The sequence below is a fragment of the Lethenteron reissneri genome, chromosome 66 (assembly GCF_015708825.2).
Source record: "Lethenteron reissneri isolate LAM-NWPU_2019-01 chromosome 66, ASM1570882v1, whole genome shotgun sequence".
Classification (NCBI taxonomy): Eukaryota; Metazoa; Chordata; class Hyperoartia; order Petromyzontiformes; family Petromyzontidae; genus Lethenteron; species Lethenteron reissneri.
Window position 1 is genome coordinate 1,799,268 of NC_083844.1, and position 6,644 is coordinate 1,805,911.

Genomic DNA, 6,644 nt, shown 5'->3' on the forward strand with positions numbered 1-6,644 from the left:
GTTATGCGATGCAAAGTCTACATCAGCATAATTGGTGAGGCTGCGCCACCCCGAGGCCTTGCCCACTTCTGCCAGGACCTCGGGCCACCATCATCATTCAGTTTCTGCGAGCAAGTCCTGACGGTGTGCGTCGCGTGGCCCCTCTGCTACGTCGCCGGGCCTGGCGCGCGGACTCGATGAGGCCGCCCCGGCAGGTCTCCATCTCCTCCTCGGTGTCCTCATCCCCTGTATGGGAGGACAGTCCTTTCACTTGAGCGCGCAGGGACTGCTATCCCTGGAAGCCAACTGGCAGCGGTTCGCCCCACACACGCACGGAAGGGGGTGGTACCCCCTCCCCCACCTCTGGCCTCCATTGAGCTGCCTCTCTGAACCAAAAATCATAGAGCGACGCGTGGGGGAGGGGGGGCGTCTGGGGGCGGAGGGGCGACCCCGAGGTGTACTCGCCCAGAGTGCATCCCTCCTGGGTCCTCCTCCTCTTCCCCCCATCGTCGCCCACCTCGGTTGAGAAACCACTTTACACCTCGCGACCTCACACGGGTTAATATTCCACCCCGCTTCGTAGAGTAGGAAGTGCCCGTGCGGTCATCGGTTCATGGTGAGTGTGTCTCTATGTAGGTGGATTGCTCTAAACCAGGGGTCCTCAAACTACGGCCCGCAGGCCACATGCGGCCCACCGAGGACATTTATCTGGCCCATGGTCACTAATTGGGCTGTGCTTGTGAGCACTTATTGGGCTGCGCTGGTGAGCACTAATTGGGCTGCGCTGGTGAGCACTCATTGGGCTGCGGTGGTGGGCACTGATTGGGCTGTGGTGGCGAGCACTGATTTGGCTGCGCTGGTGAGCACTGATTGAGCTGCGGCGGTGGGCACTCATTGGGCTGCGCTTGTGAATGGTTCAATGGGCCAATTGACTGGACTTGCCCCCCAGGCCTAATGCTGCCAGCCCTCCCCTGGCTGCGCTTGACTGGCTCTCCCTCCCTCAGCTCCCTCACTTGCCCCTCGGCTCCACTCCCAGTGATATTCCTGTGTGCTCATCAAACAAGTGAAGGAGGAAAACTTCTACCATCTCCCCACAACTCAAAATCTGTTAGCGGAAAAACCATTGGTTGCATTCCCAAACAAAACATGTGTGGATTCACTGGAAAAATTGCAAAAGGAGTTCCAATTTAGATTTAAAGAGCTTCATCTCCATGAACAGGACATAAAGCTTTTCCGTAACCCATTTTCTATTGACATTGAAAATGTGGATACAATTTACCAAATGGAACTGGCTGAACTGCAGAATTGTGACTCTCTGAAAGACGCATTCAAGTCAACCAGCCTTCATAATTTCTATGCATCTCTCCCCTCTGAGACATATCCTCATCTCAGGAACCATGCACTCAAAATGGCAACCATCTTTGGCAGCACTTATGTCTGTGAACAGACTTTTTCCAGAATGAAACATTTGAAATCTCCAACCAGATCTAGACTAACGGATGCACACTTGCATCACTTGTTACGACTAGCAGTGACAAATATGGAACCGGACATTGACCATCTCATTAGCCAAAAGCAGGCCCATAGTTCCCATTGAAATACTGGCAAGTTTGTTGATTTAACTTTACTTGTTCTTCATTTTAAATATTGTATTGTATTTGTTCCCGTTTTGTTTCTTCACTTCAAAATAAGATATATGCAGTGTGCATAGGAATTTGTTCATAGTTTTTTTTAACTATAGTCCGGCCCTCCAACGGTCTGAGGGACAGTGAACTGGCCCCCTGTTTAAAAAGTTTAAGGACCCCTGCTCTAAACGTATCTGTGCGTCTGTGCGGGCATGTTGCTGGCCACTCACTCCCTCGTGTGCCATGCCGGCCTTCATAGGTGTTCGCTAACAGCACTTGCCCCAACAGTCTGTCAAGGCGAAATGGGGGATCTTTGTATATGTATATAACCAGCAACGTGCTTAGTTTCCTGCTGGTGAGCCTTTCACACTTCACGTGGCACCTAGCCTGGCACAAGCGTCAAGGTACCGTCACTGCCACTTAGTAGTGAACGGCAGCTGTGGTTGGGGTATATCTATACCATTATCGGATTGTGGGCATGTAATATATGTGTGTATTTCTACAGCTCTATAGCCCCCACCCCGCCCCGCGAAAACTTTGCTCCAGGATTTTCGGTGCAGAGACAGCTTAGGAGTGGTGCGAGCAAAACCTAAAGGAGGCCCTTCGCGCCACACACATACTGCGAATCGGCGCTTTCCTTGATTTTTCTCGACCTCTGGTGGTGCATGGCGGAGTAATATCGGGCCGTGCCTGATCTCGCCTGATAGAGGGGGAACCGCTTCATTTACAATTCAAATTACCCGGCGGTGGTTCCTCTGCTTGCGGCGTGAGCGCGGCCTAATATCTGAACTAATTGTCGATGAAATCACCGATTCTGGTCTTCAGGCCTTTAAATGCAGAACACATGGTACATCTACTCACTTCACCACATGCATTGTAGGGACTGAGTCGTTGAGCTGCAGTGAACCAATTATTATTCCGATTAGATGTACTCATGTCTGATATGGCTATTGTTCACAATTGCACCCAATAAAAAATACCCCTGCCACCCAAGGTCACGCGGCCTTCCAACAGCTCAGGGAGATGATTAATCGGGGTGAAGACCCCCTGTGCACGCCTCGCAGGTGGCAGGGAAGGTTTTCTAAATGGAGGGGGCCTCCCCTTCGGTCCCGAGCCATCTCATAGAGTTAGCTACTTGCCTACCAACAGCAGTCTCTTGCACACGACCAACGCATCAGATGGCTCTGCATCTGCAGGCAGCGATTCTCTGCTCCAGCTTTTGCTCCCAGTCCCCCCTGTCACCCCTTCTTCCTTCCTCCCACACCCTTCGTATTTCAGTTCCCTATTTTTCCCTTTTGTATTTATTCTTTATGGCCCATTATTTTTGCTACGGCACCCTAGCCGGCTTCCCGACTCGCTGTCGTAGCGTTGAGCCACCACAAACTTTGGGCTGCTCCCCCCCCACCCCACTTCGTGGCGCACACTCGTCTGCTTTGCCACCGTCTGCCTTCCTGTCTGGCTCCGGGCTCCTCCGTGGATCTTCGCCTGACCTATCGGGTTGCTTTTGGGGTTGCCCTGGTGGACTCCCCCGCCTTGGTGCTGAGCCGGGAATCACCTTTGCCGCGACTGCGTGCACTGCTGGGGTCTCCTGCTGTTAGCTCCTTCAACATGTCATGGAAGCTGGTTTTGTAAGTGCGGGTGTTCGCAAGTTTCGGACTATTGGTCCTTTTTATATATTGTGTTTTAAGCAACTTGCTTATTCTTCATTTGTCTTACTCTCGTGACATCGGTTTGTTTGTATTGTTGTTGTTGATGTAACTCCAAGACACCCCATGCCTTCTATTGGAGGCTTATCGGATTCCTCTGGTCTAAATAAAGATTCTGAATCTGTTTACTGTGTATACTGTGTGGTTTTGTGTGTACAATGTGTGTGTAGTGTGTAGTCAGTACACACACGTGTGTACTGACTGTATACTGTGGTGTAGTGTTTACTGAGTATACTTTGTGGTGTCTTGTGTACTGAGTATACTGTGTGGTGTACTGTGTACACTGTGGTATACTAACGGTATATACTCGGTTTGTATTTGTATTGTGTAATATAACTCGCCGACCCCGTGCCCCCTACTGGACTTCCAAGAAAGGAGCTTCATAGCTCATCAGATACCTCCTCCTGCAGTCTAAATAAGGATTATGATTGTGTTCTTGACTGAACTCTGCGACCTACCCAACCGGTTCCTCCTGCTAGACAACAGTCGCTTAATGCAACGCGGTAGTGTTCCCTTTACATAAAGCGCAGAGTTGCTTCACAGAACTCCTGATAAACTCAGAATGACCAGTACCAGGTAACACTGTAATCATAAAATCAACAGAAAAAATCGGATCAACGAAACAACGAGACGGAAATGATGTACAGGGACTCACCTACTTACGAACATTCGACTTACAAACTCTCAGAGATACGAACAAACCTGTCCGTATGTCCAGTAGTATGTTCGGACCGAGAGTCGTAAGTTTAACCTCCAAGCAATAGATTATGGTGGTGGCAACTACATTTGCAGAACGTGAAAAAACAGTGACATCTACAGGAAATTATACAACTTTTAAAGCCATTCCTAGTGTTTAGTGTACATGCCGTGCAACATGTGTGGAGCTCCATGTCAGACCCGACCGGGGGCGCCCGGGTTGCCTGACTGCAAGCCCCAGTGCCCCGGGCTCCATCGGCCACTTCATCCTCATGAGACGATCTGGACCCCAAGCTCCCCTCCCCATCTGACTGGTGCAGGGCGGCGTGCTCGATTTGTGCACGATGTGCGGGTAACCGACATCCTGGTCCACTCTAAACATATATTAGGGGCTCTGTAATAGAGAGTATGGAGGCTTAAAAGAAACCTGGGAAAAGCAACTACAGTTGGAAGACGCTTTGGTTAAGCTACACAAAATATTTAAAACCACGTGCTTAACAGAAATTATTGAAGAAATAGATGGGACAAGATTATAACGAGCAAACGAATAAACGACCAGAGAAGCAGATTATACCAAAGAGCTAGGCACCCCTACAATGATCGTTCTCCAGCCACTCTAATGATATTGTCAATAATTATCAAAACCAGGAGGCACCGCGCATACATCTCATTCATACGTAAAGGAAAAGATCTACCTCTTAGGAGAACCAAAGAGATCAATTAATGTTTCATGGAATATTATAAATCCGACTCTCCTTTCAGCAAGACTTTATTCCTTCCTGGGGAAAATATCTCTTCCCAAATTAGCCCAAGAGCCTTGTGAACCCATCACCCTTAAGGAATTTCAGGTGGCCTTGGCTGTGTCTCCTTCGGGGAATATGACCAGTCCCGATGGAATACCAGTAGAACTCAACAGGAGGGTTGTATCCCCTCTGTCAACTTGGTTAAAATATACCCTAGATGCAGCATTCGAATTACAACTTCTCCCCTGCTCTGTGAATGATGCCAGGATTACAGTTCTCCATAAGGCAGGTTCGCGAGAAGTTGCCATGGGTGGCTTTTGGCTAAGCTCCCTTTTAGACGCAGACTATAAAGTATTAGCCAAAGTCCTAGTCAGGAGACTGGAAAAGTTTCTCCCAACAAGCATCGGGAAAGTTCAGACTGGTTTTGTCAAAAATAGGCACTCCACTGAAAACGTTAGGACCTTAGTTAACGCAATATAGATTATCAACAGATATAACCTCCCTGCATATGCCCTGACATTGGATGGGGAAAATGCGTTCAACAGTCAAATGGGCCTTTTCTCTTCAGAGCAGTGGATAAATTTGGATTTCCTCAACAATTTATAGACATGTGAAAACTACTCTATACAGACCACATGGCCTCAGGTATGACGAATGGGTTGACTGCTAATGTCTTCCCCTTGGGGACGGGAACTAGGAGACTGGGCTTCCCACTTCCCCCAATACTTTTTCCCTTAGCAATGGAACCACTCGCTTAAGTGTTAGAGAAAATCACTATTGTGGGGGAGAGGTTTGTCCAGGGCTGAATCATGGTCCCGTGAGGCCCCTGGGCACATGTCTTTTGGAGCCCCCCCCCGCTTTCCTATATTGGTGTCTTTCTTGCCTTCCTCCTCGCAAAATCATCCTCAAGGTCTGACTCGATTGACATAAGTGACAATGAGCTGAGACGTGTTTGGAACATGCTACTCCACGGCTCATTTTTTATTCTGCCTAAAAGAAATGTCCACTTATCCTGGCAGTTTGTCACTGGTAAAGTTAGAAAAATCCGAAGTGCCATGAAAACATTTGGGAATACTGACTGCAGATTAAGTTCCTGCAACGTCTCAAGCAATTTAGTTGTGCACTTCTCACCCTCAGAGTCAGACATGAAAGACTTGAGTTATTTGGCAAAGTTCATGTCCAGGTCTGATGGATATGCAGCGGAGAGTGCATTTATCTTTTCCACTATGACATCACTGTTTGACACCTGATCTGACATGAACAGAACTCCAAAGAGACTGGTCAAACGTTTGTAAGCGTCCAAGCGATGTTCAAAGCATGCCACTAGCTTATCAATGACCACATAAAATGTTTCTATTTTGAACTTCTCCCTCCCCTCAAGTGTCACACCTGGCTCTGAGCTCTCATCTGCAAATGTTTTGCGTTCCCTCTTTCACTGAAGATCGTGCTTATATGACTGAGAGACACACGTCACATTTAAGGCTTCCCTTTCAAAAGACTCAAACTGGTCTCGCTGTCCTGCCACAAAATTCCTCAACGAAGACAAAAGCTGTGCTGCTACAGAGATGTAAATGTCACTTTTTTGTAGGTGCATGCTTGTAGCATGGAACCGGTCAAGTATGACGTCCCAGAAATGTGCCATGAACACCATCTCTAAGGTGTCCAATTTAGCACATAGTCCAGTGGCCTCAATTCGAGTATCTCTTTTCTCATCATCATTGCACATACCACCGAAAGCCTCTCTAATGTGGGTGTAATTTCTCCACAGTGCCTTGGTTGACTCTGCCCGAGCACTCCACCGAGTACTGGACAGCGATTTTAATGTCAGTCTGACATCTGTCTTCCGAAAGACTTTCCCCCTTCTGTGTGTGGATGAAGAGCCAAATGTGTAAAGT